Consider the following 23,446-nt stretch of genomic DNA (forward strand, 5'->3'; position numbering starts at 1 on the left):
AATCCTGACACGAAATCCATCGCAATGCTCTCCCACTTCCATTGAGGAACCTCCAAAGGTAGCAGCGTCCCGAAAGGTCTTTGATGTTCAATTTTCATCTTTTGACAAGTTAAACACTTCAAGACATATTCCGCCATATCATTCTTCATACCAGACCACCAGAACATAGACTTTAGATCATTATACAACTTGGTACTCCCAGGGTGGATTGCAAATCCGCTTTTGTGCGCTTCCTGAAGAGAGGAACTTTTGCATGTCTAGAAATTTTGTGGATAAATCCTCGTTGCAAGTATAGTTTCTAAACCTTCAAAAGTCCTTTCATACAAACGTTTTGGTTGTCACAAGTAACAAACCCCTTTGAAATTGATAACCGAGTATTCAAACCTCGGGTCGTCTTCTCAAGAAACTGCAGGGAAGTATGTTCTTATTATTGGTTATGAGTCTTGTAAATTAGAGGTTTTAGAAAGTAAGGTAGGGGTTTTAGAAAGTAAGGGAGCAGTATGATGCATAAGAAAAATAAAATAAATAAATAATTGTAAAATAAACTCTTGGCAAGGTATGAGAAATTGGAGGTCCTATCCTAGTTATCCTTATCAGGTGTGAAGAGAATTGGGTTTTAATCCCACTTTGTCAGCCTTTACTAAGCAAAGGAAGGTTGAGTGGACTGATTGGCTTGATTCTCAAGTCCTAGTCAACTCCTGTAGAGAAACTAGCCTTAGAGCAATCCTAGCTCAAGCAGAATCTGCCAATTTCAATCACTTGCTGAGTTTGATAACTCAAGTATTACCAATCACTTGACCAAAGCCAAAAGGGAGAAAAAAATATCTAAATTAAATTGAAAGCAATCTTAAACAGAGCAAAGCAATCTTAAATCTGAAATACCTCAAATAACATTAATTAAGAAAATTATATGTAACATGGAAGAGTTCATAAATTTAATTGAGAAAATAAATAAAAATAAAGAACCTGGATTGAGAGCAACTCCTAAAACTAAGAGAAATCCTAAATCCTAATCCTAAGAGAGAGGAGAGAACCTCTCTCTCTAAAAACTACATCTACTCCTAAAATTGTGAATATGAATGCCTTTTTTATGAATGGATGCAATCCCTCTACTTTATAGCCTCTAATCTGTATTTTCTTGGCCGAGAACTGGGTCAGAAACAACCCAGAATTCGTTGGTTGCAAATTCAAACATGCTGAATTTTCGTCACTGCGATGCGTCCGCATGGAGCACGCGATCGCATCGCCTAGCGTCAAGGCAACTATGGCATATTATATATCAAATCGAAGTCCCGAACGTTAGCTTTCCAATGCAACTAGAACCGCGTCGTTTGGATCTCTGTAGCTAAAGTTATAGCCGTTTGAGTGCGAGGAGGTCAGGCTGGACAACTTAGCAATTTCTCCAACTTCTTGTATTCCTTCCACTTTTGCATGCTTCCCTTCCATCCTCTGAGCCATTCCTGTCCTATAATCTCTGAAAGCACTTAACACACATATCAAGGCATCTAATGGTAATAAGAGAGGATTAATAATAAGTAAATATAAGATCAAAGAAGCATGTTTTCAATCATAGCACAAAATCAGGAAGGAGTTGTAAAACCATGCAAATAGTATGAATAAGTGGGTAAAGAGTTGATAAAATCCACTCAATTGAGCACAAGATAAACCATAAAATAGTGGTTTATCAACCTCCCTACACTTAAACATTAGCATGTCCTCATGCTAAGCTCAAGAGAAACTATAAAGGTGAAGGGGAATGGTAGAATGTATGAAATGCAACCTATCTGTATGAATGCAACTATATGCAGAATGTTTCTACCTACTTGGTTAAAAGTAAAATAAGTTCTCCAAGACAAATATAAATCAGATTCCACTAATTCAAATCATATAAAATAAAGTACAAGTAAACTTGTAAGAAGATAGCTCATGAAAGCAGGGAACAAGGGATTGAGCATCGAACCCTCACTGGTAGTGTATACACTCTAATCACTCAAGTGTTTAAGGTTCGATTCTCTCAATTCTCCACTAACCTTTCTTTCTAAGGCTTGCTCTTCATCTAACAATCAACATAAATTTAATGCACAGATACACATATCAAGAGGTCTTTTAAGGGTTGTAATGGGGTTAGGGTCAAGGTAGGATTGTATTTGGGCAAGTGGACTAAAATCTGAATCTTAATTAACTTAAACTTTCCACCTAACTTTAGACAATCCATGTAATCATAATACCACATCTAACTATCCATTAACCATGTTTTCCACATATTCATGCATTCTAATTTCAAGTACAGTACATATGCATTGCTTTCACCATTTACTTTGGGGCATTTTGTCCCCTTTTACTTATTTGCTCTTTTTCTTTCTTTTTCTCTCTCTCTCTTTATATATATATATATTTTTTTTTTCTTTTGTTTTTCTCAATGCATATGATTAAATTATTGAATGCATGAATATGTCCTAAACATTTCTTTCACATTTTCATAAAGATATATAACACCCAAGTCTCAAACCAAATATTTCGAAACCCACTTTTCCCACACTTAAATCATAAGCACCCTCACTAGTCTAAGCTAACCAAGGATTCAAATTAAGGACATTATTGTTTTCCGCTAAGAGTTAGTGATGAGCTAAAATAAAGAATAAAAGGGGTAAAATAGGCTCAAATTGGTTTGCAAAGGATAATGAAAGGTAAGGCCATATGGTATGTAAGCTCAGTGAAACAAAGGCCTCAATCATATAAATGCATGTATACATCAAACCATGGAAATATAGAATTAAGCAAGACAAAGATCACAATTTTAGAGAGAAAAACACACACCAAAAATAAAATATTGGTTGGTAAAATGCAACCAATTCAAAATAGGCTAAAAAATCTCATTGGTTTTGTATGTTCGAGCTCTAAACCATGTTCCAGTATAATATCTCTTCAAACAAGTGTAACATTAAATTTTATTCAAATTAGTGAAAATGCTCTAAAAGGTTTCTTGAAAAAGAAAATATTACTTCAACCAAGTGGTAAAATATGCACAAAATTAAATAAATATGCAATCAAACATGCAAATGCAACAATGAACAAACAAATAAAATAAAAATTTTGGTGTTGAGTCAGGAAATAACTAACCCATGGAGATCGGTATCGACCTCCCCACACTTAAAGATTGCACCGTCCTCGGTGCATGCTGAGATGTGCAGGTGGACGGGTTGCTCTAACTGATGCTTTTCTTCAAGATTTTGCAGATGGACTTGTCTGTCTCCCCATGCAAACGTCTTCCGGTTCCCTTCCGGGTGGCCATCCTGAAAGAAAAAGGGAAGAAAAAGTAACCCAGTAATAAAGATAAGAAAATAAATGAAGTATGGGTGGGTTAATGCCAAATGATAATGGTCTCATTTACATGGAAGCTTCAACATGTACGTGAGAAAACAATAGAAGCAATGGCATACCGGTGGTGCAAAATTTGCAACAATGGGGAAGAGAGTGGGGAAGGAGAGATAATATAAATTCATGTTAATGCAAAAGTAATACAGATATAAAAGATTGGCATTGATTTAAATAATATTACTCAATCAGAATGAAACAAGTCATTAAGCACCAAGAAAATACCAGAAAAGATGTAACAGTTGAATAAGAACATTTGAACACCAATGGTAAAATAATAAATTTAGAAAAATAAAATATGCAATGAATGAAAGTATGCAAATAAATAAAATAAAATAAAAGATAAGAAGAATGAGAAGGGAAAGAAATAAAGTAAGAAAGAAAGAAGAAAGAAGAAAAGATAGAAGAAATTAGGATTAGAGAAGAAAAGATAAGAAAATTGGCACTAATCTGAGTAGGTTGTGTGACACTGGCGATGCGGTCGCGTGGGTGACGCGGTCGCGTGGTGCGCAATAAGGTCAGGCGACACGGACGCGTGGGGCACACGATCGCGTGACTTAATTTGTGCTAGTGGCGCGAGTGCAGCCTCGCGGTCGCACAACACTTTGTTCGAAACTTGGTATTGCCAAAATCCAGGGTGACGCGGTCGCGTGGTCGACGCGATCGCGTGAGTGGCCATCATGGGAATATGACGCGGACGCGTGAGCCATGCGTCCGCGTGGTAAGGCATGTGCGGTCAGCACCAGTCCAGCACCACTATCGCACAACTTTCGGTCGTGCACCCTTCGTACCTCGATTTTCAGGTCACGCGGCCGCGTGAGTGACACGGTCGCGTGGGAGCCATTTTTCCCACATGACGCGGACGCGTCAGCGACGTTGCCGCGTCGCGTGCGTGCTTCTTTTTTTTTTTATAATGCAATATGCAGAATGCAATGCTTAAAGTGAATGCTATGAAAACTTTCAGGTTCAATGAAAAATTAAAATAAAATAAAAACAAACAACATGAAATAAAATTGAAAAAGAAACGATCATACCATGGTGGGTTGTCTCCCACCTAGCACTTTTAGTTAGAGTCCTTAAGTTGGACATTTGGTGAGCTCCCTGTTATGGTGGCTTATGCTTGTATTCATCCAGGAATTTCCACCAATATTTGTACTTCCAGTAACCTCCGGGGTCCCAAACTTGGCATAGAAAGCCTTCAAGTAAGTTAAAGCAAGTGACAAGGCCCCAAGAGTGCTGATTTCTAGATTGAATTCCGGGGATCCAGACCTTGCCTTTGCACCCATCTTCTTGTTGATCATCATTTTTCCACTTGGATGGTGAACAGTCGGAATTCTCACTGAGACATCCAAACAGCTTCCTAGACCCATTCAGTTGAGCTTTATATCAATCTTTGCGTTTAAACTTAAAGCTTCCAACCATAATGAACCTTGCAGGACAATTCTTACCACTGGCCATCTTCCTCTTACTCTTAATGCCACAAAGAGCTCTAAGTTGACCATCCATCTCCAGTAGCCCATATTCAAGTGGAATTAGAAAGCTAAGGGATATGAATTTTACCCACTTGAATATTGTGAAGGATGATGGCAACTTAGGGGGAGGGGTCTCCAATAACTTTGGCAAGGTGATTCCAAACTCCACTCCCTTGTGCTCTTTGACAACTTCCACCTCTTTGCAAGCTTCTTTAATTTCAACCTCTTCCTTTTGGTAGCTTTCTTCCAATTCAATCTATTCTTCATTACTTACCAAGGGCATGGGAGGCTATGCTTCTTCTTCTTTAATCTCCATCTCTTGATCGACCTCTTCCAAGTTCTTAATCATGATATGCCTTGGAGGTTGTACACCCTCCTCAACATCAATTTCAATAGCCTTGGAAGGAGGTTCTATAACCTGACTTTCCCATGGAGGTTCAGCATCTCCTAAGTCTGCAACCACTTCTTCTTCTTCGATAATTACAGCTTCCTCCACTTGTTCCAGTACAAAGTCATGCTCCGTACTGTCCACTGGAGTTTCTAATATCTCCTTCATGCTATGTTCTTCATTAGATTGCCCACATGAAGCCATGGGAGCACTTTGAGTGTCTGAGCGTCGGGAACCTAATTGACTTATCGCTTGATTTAGTTGATATAGAGTTGCATGAAATCGATCCGCTGCTTCCTTGAGATGATCCCTTGATTCTTCCTTCACTAATTCTTCAACCACTCCTTCGACTCCAAGGGTTTTTACTACCTTCACCTTTAGGGCCTCCTCTAGCTCCTTATGAAGTATGGATTCGCGAAGATGATCCCTTCTCTCTTGTTCCATGTCAATAGCATCATTGAGATCATGTTGCTCTTGGATTGATGGATGTGGGTGCTCTTCCATGGATGGTGGTGATGGGATGGAGAGATCATTCTGTGGTTGACAAGGAAGTACACTAGAGCTTGAGGGTTGATTGTTGAAGGTATTTGGTGGTCCGATTTAGGCGAAGAGAGCTTGTATAATAGAGTTTAGATCGGCAAGTGCTTTCTCCATGGAGGTTTGGGGTGGATAGGAGGGTTCATTTGGTTCATAGGGTGGTTGGTATGGTGGATACGAGTTAGGGTCATATGGAGGTGAATGGTTGTAGGTGGCTTGTGAGTATGGTGGTTCAAAGCTGTGTTGAGGAGATGGTTTATAGGCATATGGTGGTGGTTGTTGATAGTCCATTGGAGGTGGTTGTTGCCATGAGGGTTGATCAAATCCTTGTGGCTCCTCCCATCTTTGATTGTTCCAACTTTGATGCCTGTTCTCATTGTAATTTCTTCTTCCTGTAACATAATTGTAACCAGACTCATAGTCAAAGGGGTGAGAGTTCATAGTAGCAAATAAAAATTCAAAACAAAAATAAAAACAAATTTAAATTAAAAGGTTATTTAAATTTTGAATTTGAAAATTAAATTTTGAAATTTTGAATTTTAAATTTTTGAATTTTGAAATTTGATTTTTGAAATAAGATAAGATAAAATAAAAATTTTAAAATAAAAACCAATAACCTCTAAACTTAAGAAAAAGCAAAAATAAAAACAAATAAACAAGCAGAAATAAAATATTTACAATAACCAATAATAAGGCACACGTTTGCAATTCCCCGGCAAACGGCGCCATTTTGAAGAGAGGAACTTTTGCGTAGTCTAGAAATTTTGCGGATAAATCCTCGTTGCAAGTATAGTTTCTAAACCTTCAAAAGTCCTTTCATACAAACGTTTTGGTTGTCACAAGTAACAAACCCCTTTGAAATTGATAACCGAGTATTCAAACCTCGGGTCGTCTTCTCAAGGAACTGCAGGGAAGTATATTCTTATTATTGGTTATGAGTCTTGTAAATTAGGGGTTTTAGAAAGTAAGGTAGGGGTTTTAGAAAGTAAGGGAGCAGTATGTTGCATAAGAAAAATAAAATAAATAAATAACTGTAAAATAAACTCTTGGCAAGGTATGAGAAATTGGAGGTCCTATCCTAGTTATCCTTATCAGGTGTGAAGAGAATTGGGTTTTAATCCCACTTGGTCAGCCTTTACTAAGCAAAGGAAGGTTGAGTGGACTGATTGGCTTGATTCTCAAGTCCTAGTCAACTCCTGTGGAGAGACTAGCCTTAGAGCAATCCTAGCTCAAGCAGAATCTGCTAATTTCAATCACTTGCTGAGTTTGATAACTCAAGTATTACCAATCACTTGACCAAAGCCAAAAGGGAGAAAAAAATATCTAAATTAAATTGAAAGCAATCTTAAACAGAGCAAAGCAATCTTAAATCTGAAATACCTCAAATAACATTAATTAAGAAAATTATATGTAACATGGAAGAGTTCATAAATTAAATTGGGAAAATAAATAAAAATACAGAACCTGGGATTGAGAGCAACTCCTAAAACTAAGAGAAATCCTAAATCCTAATCCTAAGAGAGAGGAGAGAACCTCTCTCTCTAAAAACTACATCTACTCCTAAAATTGTGAATATGAATGCCTTTTTTATGAATGGATGCAATCCCTCTACTTTATAGCCTCTAATCTGTATTTTATGGGCCGAGAACTGGGTCAGAAACAACCCAGAATTCGCTGGTTGCAAATTCAAACATGCTGAATTTCCGTCACTGCGACGCGTCCACATGAAGCACGCAATCGTGTCACCTAGCGTCAGGGCAACTATGGTATATTATATATCAAATTGAAGCCTCGAATGTTAGCTTTCCAACGCAACTATAACCGCGTCGTTTGGATCTCTGTAGCTAAAGTTATAGCCGTTTGAGTGCGAAGAGGTCAGGCTGGACAACTTAGCAATTTCTCCAACTTCTTGTATTCCTTCCACTTTTGCATGCTTCCCTTCCATCCTCTGAGCCATTCCTGCCCTATAATCTCTGAAAGCACTTAACACACATATCAAGGCATCTAATGATAATAAGAGAGGATTAATAATAAGCAAATATAAAATCAAAGAAGCATGTTTTCAATCATAGCACAAAATCAGGAAGGAGTTGTAAAACCATGCAAATAGTATGAATAAGTGGGTAAAGAGTTGATAAAATTCACTCAATTGAGCACAAGATAAACCATAAAATAGTGGTTTATCACTTCCTTCAATATATCTTACCGAAAATTTCCCACATCCGACACAATGATCCTACTTTTGAACCTCCATAATCCATCTTGATCCTCGGACATTCTCTACTGCTTTTCTTGCTCATTAGCCAGCAACACCTTCGATATCGCATCATCGTTTTGATGAGCCTTCAGTAGTTCGGATCTAAAAATTGCTGGAGATTTGTACTTGGCTCTAACCCAGAGTTCCAGACACTTCCTGAGCTCCAACCTTTAGACTCTCGAATGCTCTAAGCAACTTCTCTTCTCGAAGCATCATCCAAGAAGTATACAGCGATTTCTGACTAAGCGCATCTGCCGCAATTTTTGCCTTCCCCAGATGGTAATGCCTCCACACCTTTAGCGTAAACACAACTGCAGCGAGTTCCAGGTTGTGCGTGGTAGGCCCATAACCCACAAGTCCCTGGAACGAAACCAGGCTCTGATACCATAATGTAACACCCTACCACACAGAGTCTTATGCTTAAGTCATAAGACAGAGGTGGCGAGGTATTACAACCTCTAAAAATAAAATTTAGTACGTATAGTATTGCAAGAATGTTCATAACTAGGAGCCTTTGAAGAAAAAGGGGTAGATTAAAACCGATAAATCAAAATGCGCAACACTCCGATCGATAACGTAGATTAACAGATAGAGAGTAAGATGACGCTAAGAGATATACAAAAGAGTGCCACTCGGGACTCGGCTTGCAAAGATAACCGGTCCGAGCATATAAGTATACATACATATATATAAGAGAATTACCTAAATAACCCCAAAAGACAAAACACAAAACCTGCTTCTCCAAAATAACCTCTAAGAAGAGAAAATTCAAAATACATATACAGTAGAGAATATAGTATCAAAACAGGTATATAATAACTAAAATAAAAACCCAAGATACTAAGGATCTCCGCCAAAAGGAAATCTCCAGCATGCCTTGGCGAGGAGCCTCACGTCCTGCATCTGAAAATCACAAAATCCGCATGGGTGAGAACCGGAGGTTCTCAGCATGGTAACAGTGCCCAAATACCTAACATGTAATGTCTTGGGAAAGCCGAAGGCAATCCTAGAACTCCCAGATTATAATCAAAGCGTATAAACAAGTCTAGACCATAAGAATCAAACACATGTAACTAACTAAAGGTCTCCAGTCTAACTACAAATCCTCATTCCAATTCCTGCAAACTTCCCAACCGCCAACAGTAATCGAGATGCAAACACAAGTATATCAAACAAAGAAATGCACAAGTAGGAAGCAGATAAAATAATTAGGCAATTAGCAAATAATGATGCAGTTAATCAGGCAATCCAGATAAATCACACATAATGCATATGATACATGCCTGTCCTAGTGGCTGATGAGTCTCATCTGTCGGTTATCTAGCCAACCCGACGTGTCTGGTAGCTAACCCGGCCACAGTCTCTCTGTTGCGCGTTAATACCATTAGAGGAAATACGTGCCCTGTCATCGTTAGAGGGTAGATGTGCCCTATCGCCATTAGAAGGTATCTGTGCCCTGTCACCAATTTACCATTAGAGGGTATCCGCGCCCTATCGTCGTTAGAGGGTATCTGCGCCCTGTCGCCCATTTACCATTAGAGGGTATCGGTGCCCTGTCACCCTTACAACCAGAGAGAAAGCATACAAACATACTCACATCCAACCCTTTCCATTCATTGTTCATTTACTATATTCATTCATGAATTACACATGCATGTATCCTCAGCCATAACTCAACATTCATCTCAGCCACCCGGATTAAGTTCATAATTCACCATCAACCATAAGCCATCATCGCACACAGCCATTCGCCCCACATCATACTCAGCCTCTCGGCTCATATCACACTCAGCCATTCGGCCCATAACATACAATACTCCACCATCCTCCTCAACAACTCATATCATCATCTTTCATTATAACTCATCCTGACATACCCTTTCTTCACCCACAAGTCACCCTCTTTCCTAGCTTACTCTCATTCACTAGGCATTCTATATTAATTTAAGATTTAAGGGATGAAATTGGCAGTTTATAAGCCTGAAGTAACATCTCGGAAGGTTACGAGCTTGTTGGAAATGGGAAGAGTTTGAAAACAAAAGGTTTAGAAAAGAACTGGGTCGCGTGCGTACGCACAGGGGTGTGCGTCCACACGCCCAGAAGTATTTTTAGACGTGTGCATACGCACAGGTCTGTGCGTACGCACAGAAAGCATAATCTTTAGGGTGGGCTCGCGCGCACAACGTGTGCTAGCGCCGCGACCAGTGTGCCATTCCCAATGTGTGCGTGCGCACAGGCTTGTGCGTACGCACAGCTCATAATCCTTCGTTGGTTGCACGTGCGCACAAGGCGTGCTGGCGCTGCCACCAGCAGCCCTGTCTTCGCGTGTACGTACGCACAAGGTTGTGCGTGCGCTCAGGACCAAAGCTTATAAAATTATCTTTCCACTGATATAAAAATCATCAAATTTCGAAAACAATTGCTCAAGATATGATCCGTTGAAATTCACCAAGATTTCACTTTTACCAAAACTCATAAACTCCCCATTTTCAAAACATACATTTACCAAACTCATTCAAAACCAACCAAACTCAGCCATTCCAACATCAAACATTTCTAAACTCTCATCCAATCATCAGCCCAACAATGATCCCATATTTAACCAATTCCAAATCAATATTCTAAATTTACCATCAATACTCCATAATTCAACTTCCCAAGCATTTATTCAAGTTATCAATCATCACGATCATACACATGTCAATATCATGCACCCAATCATACTTACCAACACAAGCCTCAACCTTACCATTAATTAAACACAATAGTTCATATCCCATACAACATCACATGTTTTACCAACCATTACTCATATATTCCACCCAATTCAAATCATCCAAACAATTGCATCAACATTTCACAATCCACCAAAATACATATATAATAACCCAACTCACATCATCTATTAATCATCTCAATATTTTCAAATCTTATCCTAAGGCCACTAGCCTACGTTTTCACACAACATTACATTTTAGATACAGGAAACCGAAACCATACCTTGGCCGATTTTCATTCCACCCGGAACACTTTCAAATTCAACTTCCAAGGTTTCCAAAGCCTTACCAACAGATTTTCCCACACAAGGCTCCTTTCCAAACTTTCCAAAATCACCAAACAAGCTCCAAAACACACATATATAATGCCTAAGCAACAATATCACATAAAAACACAATAACTCAATCACTAAATCACAAAATCTCAAGTATTAAGCTTAGGGTTGAAAATTTCACCTTACCCAAGGATCAAGGGAGTAAGAACAAGCTCTCCCCTCAAGCTAATTTGATCCTATAACACAAAGGAGCTCAAAATCTCAACATTATTATCCAAGAAACTCGAAACCCAAGACTGGAATTTCTAAGAAGAAAACATGGCTTAACTCAAGATTACTTGTATGGTTTTTGTAGAGCTTGATACCGCGATCACGTGGCCGCAAACGATGCGTCAATCAGAGCTCCGGATAAAAAGTTATCAACAATGGAAGATTGAAGTGAATAGGAGCAAAGGTTTGAGTTTCCCTTCCCCTTACCAGCGTGTGTGTGTTGCTTTTTGAGGGAGAGAGAGCTGAGCTCTCATTAATTAATGAGGGTTTGGCTGGGCCATGGGCCGAACTTGGGTCCAGTTAGCCCAGTTTGGCCCGTTCGGCCCAATCTTGGGCCGATTTCTTTGAAATTGGTGCCGAAATTCTCGTTTTAAATTTCTCTACCACATTAGACCATAGAAACCTCATTTCTCCCTTTCTAGAATATATTTTAACTTATTGGTTAATTATCCACTAATTAATTGGGTTTTACATTCTACCCACCTAAATAGGAATTTTGCCCACAAAATTCAAATTTAGTTACCTGAGAACAGGTGTGGGTAGTCTGTTCGCATCTCTGACTCAAGTTTCCAAGTGTGTTCCCAACACCGGCTCGACTCCATACCACTTTCACTAATGAAACCTCTTTCCCGCGCAACTCCTTAATTCTTGTGTCATCAATCCTGACCGAAGTCACTAGCAGAGTCAAGTATTCTCTTAAGTGAACCGATCTCGGTTCTAACAAGCTCTTTTCTCCAGCTTCATATCAATATAGCAAAGATTGGGATTTTCTCCCATACAGAGCCTCATATGGAGCCATTCCAATGCTCGCATGGTAGCTATTATTTTACGCAAACTCCACTAGCGGCATATACCAATCCCAATTCGCCGGCTGGTCCAAAACACTAGCCCTCAACATACCTTCTAGAGTTTGGATCATCCTCCTAGATTTGACCATCTGTTTGAGGATAGTAAGCTGTACTAGAGCTCAAACAGACATCAAAAGCTTCCTAAAATGCACCCCAGAACCTTGAAGTGAAACGGAGATTTCTGTCCGAAATTATAGTCATGGGCACGCCATGAAGTCTCACAATCTCCTTGATATACAAGCGCACTAACTCCCCAAGAGTATAGTTCATCTGAATGGGTAGAAAGTGAGCCGACTTTGTCATCCGATCCACAATTACCCAGACAGCATCGAAACCGGTTCTAGTCCTCGGCAATCCTGACACGAAATCCATCGCAATGCTTTCCCACTTCCATTGAGGAATCTCCAAGGGTTGTAATGTCCCGGAAGGTCTCTTATATTCAGTCTTCACCTTTTGACAAGTTAAACACTTTGAGACATACTCCGCCATATCATTCTTCATACCAGGCCACCAGAACATAGCCTTTAAATCATGGTACATCTTAGTACTCCCATGGTGAATAGAAAATCCGCTTTTGTGCGCTTCCTTTAAAATATCATGCCGCAGAGTTCCAACGTCCGGCACAATGATCCTACCCTTGAATCTTCACAATCCATCTGGATCTCATGACACTCTCCATTGCTTCCCTTGCTCAATAGCAGGTAACACCTTCGGTAACACGTCATCGTTTTGATGAGCCTTTGGGAACTCGGCCATTTCCAAAGGCAACATTCTGTAAGGGGCAATCGAGATTGGCCATGTCCCCGGCACCAACTCAATTGCAAAGTCAACCTCGGCAAGTTCCGGGTCGTGTGTTGGGTAATTAACTTCGTGAGGTCTCAACTGTCATGAGGCATAAGCCACCACATTCCGGTGCTGCATCAGCACGCACCCCAGGCCCTTTAGTGAGGTATCACAATACACCTCGAACAGTTCATTCGGTTTAGGTAACACCAACACAGGTGCGGTAGTCAACTTTTGTTTCAACGCTTGAAAGCTCTCTTCACACTCAGAAGTCCAAACGAATGGCACATCTTTGCGGGTTAACTTTGTCAATGGCAAAGCCAATTGCGAGAAACCTTTGACGAACCTCCGATAGAAGTCAGCTAATCCCAGAAAACTCCGTATCTCAGTAACTGAGGTCGGTCGTCCCCAATCCATCACTGCCTCCACCTTAGAAGGATCTGCAGCTACCCCTGTTTACTTACTACTTGGCTAAGAGACTTCACTTTGTCCTTGAAAATATCGTTCGCTCCATGAGTCCACCTGAGTGGTTCCCTTCTCTACCTGGCCAATAGTCACTCGCGTTTTACCAATCCTTGCAGCGCCTCACCTCCGGGGTCTCTCGCTTCCGCTGTGTCACTTTGATCGCATTTTATTAAGGACCTACCTATTCATTTATGCTAGCCAAACCTTCTATTAAAATAACTTAGGGTCGTCTAGAACAGATCATAATTATTCGACCATGTTTTATGAGCGAATACCAATCTCCAATATTGTCTAAAGTAGCAAAGAATTAAGTTATCGATTTTCTTATTACCTCAAATCTGAGGATTGGATCCAGCAGTACCTCGATCCCTCCTGTATGGGCAATCTCTGACCAAATGCCCTGACTTCCCGCAATTGTAACACACACCCGAACCATAACGACATGGCCTATTTGGGTGATGACGTCCACATCTTTGACAGCTCAAAACATCTGAAGTAGCCACTGTCTGATTTCCCTTACTGGTGCATATTCACGGGGGCGAGCTCATCCGGAACTTTCACAGTATCCGGCCACACTTACGACATAGGGTCAACAGAGTATCGAGTCTCCACTTGGAGCACGTGGTGGCTAGCCACTGCTTTCACCTAGGGAAACTCGCATCTCAGATAGGTGGAGTGTAAACAATCATAATATCAACAATTCAATTCAGCATATATGCATTTAATCACAGCCATACAGTAATATTCATCTCAACCATTCGGCTTCCAACTCATAATTCATAATCAGCCTTAATCATTATCACATACAGCCCTTCGGCTCATATCACCCTCAGCCATTCGGCTCACATCATACACAACACTTCACCATCCTCTTTAACAACTCATTTCATCATCATTAATCATAATTCTTCATACTATCCCCTTTCTTCACCTACAATTTGCCTCTTTACTAGCCTATTTTCATTCTCTAGGTATTTTACATCAAATTAAGACTTATGGGATGAAATTAGGGGTTTATAAGTGTGAAATAACATTCTAAAAGGTCACAAACTTGTTGGGAATGTGAAGAGCTTGAAAACAAGGTTTTAGAAAAGAACTGGGTAGCGTGCGTACACACAGGGGTGTGCGTGCGCACGCCCAGAAATATTTTTAGACGTATGCGTACGCACAGGTCTGTGCGTACGCACAGAAAGCAAAATCTTTAGGGTGGGGGCGCATGCACAACGTGTGCTAGCGCTGCCACCAGTGCGTCATTCCCGACGTGTGCGTGCGCACAGGCTTGTGCGTATGCACAGCTCACAATCCTTTGTTGGTTTCACGTGCGCACAGGGCGTGCTGGCGCTGCCACCAGCAGCCTTGTCTTCGCTTGTGCGTACGCACAAGGCTATGCGTGCGCACAAGACTAAATTCTCGCCGAGTGTGCGTGCGCACAGGGCTGTGCGTCCGCAAACAAACCAAAAATCACAAATTCTGCAGAAGTTGCAGAATTCAGATTTTTGGCCCGAGCTTCTAACGATCATATCTCCTTCCAAAAAATTCAAATTTCAACCAAATTTAAACCATTTTAAAGCTTATGAGATTATCTTTTCATTGATATAAATATCATCAAATTTCAAAAACAATTGCTCAAGATATGATCCGTTGAAGTTCATCAAAATTCCAGTTTTACCAAAACTTATAAACTCCCCATTTTCAAACATACATTTACCAACTCATACAAAAATTACCCAAAGACTCAACCATTCCAACATCAATCATTTCTAACCTCTCATCCAATCAACAATCCACCAATTCCACTATATTTAACCTAATTTCAATTTTACAAACCTCACATCACAATCAACTTTTCATCAATTAAACATATCAATCTGTGCCACATACAACCCCACATGCTTTGCCAACAATTAACATTACTCATATATTCATTTCAATCCAATTCATTCAACAACAACTCCAATATTCCACAATCCACTACAATCATACACAACAACATAATTCTTTTCAACCCATCAACAACATTAATAATTCAACTCCTATCTCAAGGGCTCTAGCCTAAGTTTTCATACCACATTACATTTTAGATATAGGAAACCGAAACCATACCTTGGCCGATTCTCTCTCAACCCAGAACACTCTCAAATTCAACTTCCAAGGTTTTACCAACATATTTTCCAAGCTTGGGGCTCCACACCAAAGCTTCCAAAATCACCAATCAAGCTCCAAAACACACATATACAATGCCTTACCCAAAGACCAAGGGAGATAGAGCAATCCTTCCATTCAAGTTAATTTGATCCTCAAGAATAGTTATATGGGTTTTGTAGATCTGGACGCTGCGGTCGCGTGGGCACAAATGATGCATCAACCGGAGCTCCGAATAAAAAGTTATCAACAATTGAAGTTGGAAGTGAATAGGTGGTATGCGAAATCGTGATCGTTCCTTCCTTGGTAACGGCGCTAAAAACTCAATACGCACGTTCATGTTCTTAATTCTGTTTCACAACTTCGTACAACTAACCAGCAAGTGCACTGGGTCGTCCAAGTAATAAACCTTACATGAGTAAGGGTCGATCCCACGAAGATTGTCAGCTTGAAGCAAGCTATGGTCACCTTGTAAATCTCAGTCAGGCGAATTCAACTGATTTTATGAATTTATAAGTAAAAGATAAATAAAATATAAAATAGGATAGTGGTACTTATGTAATTCATTGGTGAGAATTTCAGATAAGTGTATAGAGATGCTTTCGTCCCTCTGAACTTCTGCTTTCCTGCTGTCTTCATCCAATCCTTCTTACTCCTTTCCATGGAAAGCTGTATGTTAGGCATCACCGTTGTCAATGGCCACCTGTCCTCTCAGTGAAAATGGTCCAATGCACTGTCACTGCATGGCTTATCATCTGTCGGTTCTCGATCATACTGGAATAGCATCCATTGATCCTTTTACGTCTGTCACTACGCCCAGCACTCGCGAGTTTGAAGCTCGTCACAGTCATTCAATCCCTGAATCCTACTCGGTATACCACAGACAAGGTTTAGACTTTCCGGATTCTCAAGTATAGCCGTCCATGGGTTCTAACTTATACCACAAAGACACTAATAACTCGGACTCGGTCCCCTGTATTAGATATCCAAGAGATATCCATTCAATCTAAGGTAGAACGGAAGTGGTGTTCAGGCATGCGTTCATAAGTTGAGAATGATGATGACTATCACGATCATCACATCCATCATATTGAAGTGCGAATGAATATCTTAGAAGCGGAATAAGTTGAATTGAATAGAAAAACAGTAGTACTTTGCATTAATCTTTGAGGAACACCAGAGCTCCACACCTTAATCTATGGTGTGTAGAAACTCTACTATGGAAAATACACAAGTGATAAATGTTCAGGCATGGCCGAATGGCCAGCCCTCACAAAAGTCTAAGATAGCCTAAAACTAATCAAAGATGATCCAAAAGATATAAACATAATAGTAAAAAGTCCTATTTATACTAAACTAGTTACTAGGGTTTGCAGAATTGAGTAAATGATGCAGAAATCCACTTCTGGGACCCACTTGGTATGTGCTTGGGCTGAGCATTGAGCTTTACACATGTAGAGACTTCTCTTGGAGTTGAACGCTAGTTTGTAGCCTGTTTCTGGCATTGAACTCCACTTTGCAACCTGTTTCTGGCATTTGACTCCAGAATGCAGCATGGAACTGGCGTTGAACGCCAGTTTACGTCATCTATTGAGAGCGCGCCATTTGGAGTTTTGTAGCTCCAGAAAATTTATTCCGAGTGCAGAGAGGTCAGAATCCAACAGCATCAGCAGTCCTTTTTCAGCCTGAATTAGATTTTTGCTCAAGTCCCTCAATTTCAGCCAGAAATTACCTGAAATCACAAAAAAACACACAAACTCATAGTAAAGTCCAGAAATGTGATTTTTAATTAAAAACTAATAAAAATATACTAAAAACTAACTAAATCGTACTGAAAACTATGTAAAAATAATGCTAAAAAGCGTATAAATTATCCGCTCATCACAACACCAAACTTAAATTGTTGCTTGTCCCCAAGCAACTGAAAATCAAATAGGATAAAAAGAAGAGAATATACTATAAATTCCAAAATATCAATGAAAATTAGCTCCAATCAAATGAGCGGGACTTGTAGCTTTTTGCCTCTTGAATAGTTTTAGCATCTCGCTTTATCCATTGAGGTTCAGAATGATTGGCATCTATAGGAACTTAGAATTCAGATAGTGTTATTGATTCTCCTAGTTCAGTATGTTGATTCTTGAACACAGCTACTTTATGAGTCTTGGCCGTGGCCCTAAGCACTTTGTTTTCCAGTATTACCACCGGATACATAAATGCCACAAACACATAACTGGGTGAACCTTTTCAGATTGTGACTCAGCTTTGCTAAGGTCCCCAATTAGAGGTGTCCAGGGTTCTTAAGCACACTCTTGTTTTTGCTTTGGACCTCGACTTTAACCGCTCAGTTTCAAGTTTTCACTTGACACCTTCACGCCACAAGCACATGGTTAGGGACAGCTTGGTTTAGCCGCTTAGGCCAGGATTTTATTCCTTTAGGCCCTCCTATCCACTGATGCTCAAAGCCTTGGATCCTTTTTATTACCCTTGCCTTTTGGTTTTAAGGGCTATTGGCTTTTTGCTCTTGCCTTTTGGTTTAAAGAGCTTTTGGCTTTTTCTGCTTGCTTTTTCTTTTTCTTTTTCTTCTTTTTTTTCGCCATTTTTTTCCTTTTTTTTTTTGCAAGCTTTTGTATTCACTGCTTTTTCTTGCTTCAAGAATCAATTTTATGATTTTTCAGATCATCAAATAACATTTCTCCTTTTTCATCATTCTTTCAAGAGCCAACATATTTAACATTCATTAAACATCAAATTCAAAAGACATATGCACTGTTCAAGCATTCATTCAGAAAACAAAAAGTATTGTCACCACATCAAAATAATTAAACTAGTTTCAAGGATGAATTCGAAACCCTGTACTTATTGTTCTTTTGTTTTTAGAACATTTTTCATTTAAGAGAGGTGATGGATTCATAGGACATTCATAGCTTTAAGACATAGAAACTTAGACACTAATGATCATTTAGTAAAGACACAAACATAAATAAACATGAAGCATAGTAAACGAAAAACAGAAAGTAAGAACAAGGAGATTAAGGAATGGGTCCACCTTAGTGAGGGTGACGTCTTCCTCTTCTTGAAGAACCAATGGTGCTCTTGAGCTCCTCTATGTCTCTTCCTTGTCTTTGTTGTTCCTCCCTCATAGCTCTTTGATCTTCTCTAATTTCATAGAGGATGATGGAATGCTCTTGGTGCTCCATCCTTAGTTGTCTCATGTTGGAACTTAATTCACCTAGGGAAGTGTTGATTTGTTCCCAGTAGTTTTGTGGAGGGAAGTGCATCCCTTGAGGCATCTCAGAGATTTCATGATGAGAAATTTCCTCATGCTCATGTTGAGGTCCATGCTCTCTTGTTTGCTCCATCCTTTTCTTAGTGATGGGCTTATCCTCTTCAATGAGGATGTCTCCCTCTATGTCAATTCCAGCCAAATTTCAGAGGTGGCAAATGAGGTGAGGAAAGGCTAACCTTGCCAAATTAGAGGACTTGTCAGCCACCTTGTAGAGTTCTTGAGGTATGATCTCATGAACTTCCACTTCCTCCCCAATTATGATGCTATAGATCATGATGGCCCGGTCTACAGTAACTTCAGACTGGTTTCTAGTAGAAATGATTGAGCGTTGAATGAACTCCAACCATCCTCTAGCTACTGGTTTTAGGTCAAGCCTTCTTAGTTGAACCGGCTTGCCCTTTGAGTCAATTTTCCATTGAGCTCCTTCCACACATATGTCCATGAGGACTTGGTCCAACCTTTGATCAAAGTTGACTCTTCTAGTGTAGGGGCGTGCGTTCTCTTCCATCATTGGCAAGTTGAACGACAGCCTTACACTTTTCGGACTGAAATCTAAGTATTTCCCCCAAACCATGGTAAGCCAATGCTTTGGATTCGGGTTCACACTTTGATCATGGTTCCTAGTGATCCATGCATTTGCATAGAACTCTTGAACCATTAGAATCCCAACTTGTTGAATGGGGTTGGTGAGAACTTCCCAACCTCTTCTTTGGATTTCAAGTCAGATCTCTGGATACTCATTCTTCTTGAGCTTGAAAGGAACCTCAGGGATCACTTTCTTCTAGGTCACAACTTCATAGAAGTGATCTTGATGGACCTTTGAAATGAATCTCTCCATCTTCCATGACTCAGAGGTGGAAGCAATTGCCTTCCCTTTCCTCTTTCTAGAGGTTTCTCTGGTCTTAGGTGCCATAAATGGTTATGGAAAAACAAAAAGCTATGCTTTTACCACACCAAACTTAAAATATTTGCTCGTCCCTGAGCAAAAGAAGAAAGAAAGTAGTAGAAGAAGAAGAAAATAGAGGAGATGGGGGAAGAAGATGTATTCGGCCAAGGAGAAGAAGAGAGGGTTGTGTTGTGTGAAAATGAAGAAGGAGTGAGGGGTTTATATAGGAGTGGGGGGTGTAGGGTTCGGCCATTAAGGTTGGGTTTGGGAGGGAAATTATTTTGAATTTTGAAGGTAGGTGGGGTTTATGGGGAAGATAGGGTGGATGTGAGTGGTGAAGAGGTGATGGGAAAGAGTGATTGAGGTGATTGGTGAAGGGTATTTGGGAAAGAGAGTTATGAAAAGGTGTGAAGAGGAGAGAATAAGGTTAGGTGGGGATCCTGTGGGGTATACAGATCCTGAGAGGATCCTGTGGGGCCTACAGATCAAGTGGGGCAAAGGGCTTAACATCCCTGCCTCAATTAGGCATGTAAAACACCCTTATTGTGCAATTCTAGCGTTTAACGCCACTTCCATGCTTGTTTCTGGCGTTAAACGCCAGCTCCATGCTTGTTTCTGGCATTAAACGCCCAAATGGAGCTTGTTTCTGGTGTTTAACGCCAGCTTTCTTCTGGGTGCAATCCTGGCATTTAAACGCCAGATTGCTGCTTATTTCTGGCGTTTAACGCCAGTTTCATGCTCTGTTCTGGTGTTAAACGCCAGCCAGATGCTCCTTACTGGCGTTTAAACGCCAGTAAGCTCTTCCTCCAGGGTGTGCTGTTTTCAATGCTGTTTTTCATTATATTTTTTATTTTTCAGTAGTTTTTGTGACTCCACATGATCATCAACCTAATAAAACATGAAATAATAAGGAGAAAATAAAATAAAATTGATTAAATAACATTGGGTTGCCTCCCAACAAGCGCTTCTTTAATGTCAATATCTTGACAGTGAGCTCTCATGGAGCCTCACAGATGTTCAGAGCAAGGTTGGAACCTCCCAACACCAAACTTAGAGTTTGACTGTGGGGGCTTTGGTTGACTCTGTAGTGAGAGAAGCTTTTCATGCTTCCTCTCCATGGTTACAGAAAGAGATCCTTGAGTTTTAAACACAAGGTTGTCCTCATTCAGTTGAAGGATCAATTCTCCTCTGTCCACATCAATCACAGCTCTTGCTGTGGCTAGGAAGGGTCTTTCAAGGATGATGGATTCATCCTCTTCCTTCCCAGTGTCTAGGATTATTAAATCAGCAGGGATGTAAAGGCCTTCAACCTTTACTAGCACGTCCTCTACTTGTCCATAAGCCTGTTTACTGGAGTTGTCTGCCATCTCTAATGAGATTCTGGCAGCTTGCACCTCAAGGATTTCCAGTTTCTCCATTACAGAGAGTGGCATGAGGTTTATCCCTGATCCAAGGTCACATAGAGCCTTCTCAAAGGTCATGGTGCCTATGGTACAAGGTATTAAGAACTTTCCAGGATCCTGTTTCTTCTGAGGCAATCTCAGTTGATCCAGATCACTAAGTTCATTGATGAGCAAGGGAGGTTCATCTTCCCAAGTCTCATTACCAAATAATTTGGCATTCAGCTTCATGATTGCACCAAGATACTTGGCAACTTGCTCTTCAGTAACATCTTCATTCTCTTCAGAAGAAGAATACTCATCAGAGCTCATGAATGGCATAAGGAGGTTCAATGGAATTTCTATGGTCTCTAGATGAGTCTCAGATTCCTTTGGTTCCTCAGAGGGAAACTCCTTGTTGATCACTGGACGTCCTAGGAGGTCTTCCTCACTGGGATTCACGTCCTCTCCCTCCCTTGTAGGTTCGGCCATGATGGTTAAATCAATGGCTTTGCACTCTCTTTTTGGATTCTCTTCTGTATTGCTTGGGAGAATACTAGGAGGGATTTCAGTGACTCTTTTACTCAGCTGGCCCACTTGTGCCTCCAAATTTCTAATGGAGGACCTTGTTTCATTCATGCAACTCAAAGTGGCCTTAGATAGATCAGAGACTATACTTGCCAAGCTAGATGGATTCTACTCAGAATTCTCTGTCTGTTGCTGAGTGGATGATGGAAAAGGTTTACTATTGTTAAACCTATTTTTTCCACCATTATTAAAGCCTTGTTGAGGCTTTTGTTGATCCTTCCATGAGAAATTTGGATGATTTCTCCATGAGGGATTATAAGTGTTTCCATAGGGTTCCCCATGTAATTCACTTCTGCTATTGCAGGGTTCTCAGGATCATAAGCCTCTTCTTCAGAAGATGCCTCTTTAGTACTGTTGGATGATTCCTTCAATCCATTCAGACTCTGAGAGATCATATTAACTTGTTGAGTCAATATTTTATTCTGAGCCAATATGGCATTCAGAGTATAAATTTCAAGAACTCCCTTCCTCATGGGCATCCCATTATTCACAGGATTCCTTTCAGAAGTGTACATGAACTGGTTATTTGCAACCATGTCAATGAGTTTTTGAGCTTCTGCAGGCATTTTCTTTAGGTGAATGGATCCACCTGCAGAATGGTCTAGTGATATCTTTGATAACTCAGACAAACCATCATAGAATATATCCAGGATGGTCCATTCTGAAAGCATGTCAGAAGGACACCTTTTGGTCAGTTCCTTGTATCTCTCCCAAGCTTCATAGAGGGATTCACCTTCCTTCTGTCTGAAGGTTTGGACATCCACTCTAAGCTTGCTAAGCTTTTGAGGAGGAAAGAACTTGGCTAAGAAAGCCTTGACTAGCTTATCCCAAGAGTTCAGGCTATCTTTAGGTTGAGAGTCCAACCATACTCTAGCTCTGTCTCTTACAGCAAACGGGAAAAGCATAAGCCTGTAGACCTCAGGATCAACCTCATTGGTCTTAACAGTGTCACAGATCTGCAAGAATTTAGTTAAAAACTGAAAGGGATCTTCAGATAGAAGTCCATGGAACTTGCAATTCTGTTGCATCAGAGAAACTAATTGAGGTTTAAGCTCAAAGTTGTTTGCTCCAATGGCAGGAATTGAGATTCTTCTTCCATGTAAATTGGAATTAGGTGCAGTAAAGTCACCAAGCATCTTCCTTGCATTGTTGTTATTTTTGGCCATATCTCCTTCTTTTTCGAAAATTTCTGTCAGATTTTCTCCGGAGAGTTGTGCTTTGGCTTCCCTTAGCTTCCTCTTCAGAGTCCTTTCAGGTTCAGGATCAGCTTCAACAAGAATGTTCTTATCCTTGTTCCTGCTCATATGAAAAAGAAGAAAACAGAAAAGAAAATATGAAATCCTCTATGTCACAGTATAGAGATTCCTGTATGTGAGTATAAGAATAGAAGAATAGAAGAAGAGAAATTCGAACACCAAGAGGAAGAGAGGGTTCGAATTTTGAGATGAAGAGAAGTGTTAGTAAATAAATAAATAATTAGAAGGAGATGAGAGAAAGGGAATTTCGAAAATTAATTAAATTAAAAATAAAATTTAAAGTTAAATTTTGAAAATTAAAATTGAAATCAAATTAAATTAAAAATTAAAACAATTAGTTAAAAAAAAATTTGAAAAAGGGGGAAAAGATTTTCAAAAATTAGAGAGAGAGAATTAGTTAGGTAGTTTTGAAAAAGATATGATTGAAACAAAAAGATAGGATTGATTAAAAAAAATTTTGAA

At 39.9% G+C, this 23,446-nt stretch overlaps 1 non-coding gene across 1 annotated transcript; it reads left to right on the plus strand.

Moving 5' to 3' along the window:
- The first annotated feature begins 22,393 nt into the window (after positions 1–22,393).
- Positions 22,394–22,501, plus strand: LOC148548155 (small nucleolar RNA R71). The gene has a single exon (XR_015898897.1). It is a non-coding gene; the product is annotated as a small nucleolar RNA R71 (small nucleolar RNA).
- Positions 22,502–23,446: the final 945 nt, after the last annotated feature.

Source organism: Arachis ipaensis, chromosome B8 (genome assembly GCF_059453495.1).
Source record: "Arachis ipaensis isolate K30076 ecotype BB chromosome B8, ASM5945349v1, whole genome shotgun sequence".
Classification (NCBI taxonomy): domain Eukaryota; kingdom Viridiplantae; phylum Streptophyta; class Magnoliopsida; order Fabales; family Fabaceae; genus Arachis; species Arachis ipaensis.